Here is a 259-nt window from a genome sequence, read left to right on the forward strand (position 1 = left end):
GGAGCGGGGTGGAGCGCAGCCATGGCCCCAGCTGCCACCGAGAACTGCTTCCCTCCCGTCGCTCTTTGCTGGCCTCAAAGGCCACGCGTCGGGTGCTCCCAAGCCCTGGACTCGGGCCGGGGGGAACGGCCCCCGGAGGGCACGCGCACAGGGCAATCCAGCTGCGTGCTGCCTACCTCGGTAAGCTCTGAGCACGAGCCTCTCAAGGCCACCTCCAGCATGTTGGCAATCGGCTGGGGGTCAGAGACCCTCGGGTGCG

Source organism: Pygoscelis adeliae, unplaced genomic scaffold (genome assembly GCF_000699105.1).
Source record: "Pygoscelis adeliae isolate BGI_AS28 unplaced genomic scaffold, ASM69910v1 Scaffold433, whole genome shotgun sequence".
Lineage (NCBI taxonomy): Eukaryota > Metazoa > Chordata > Aves > Sphenisciformes > Spheniscidae > Pygoscelis > Pygoscelis adeliae.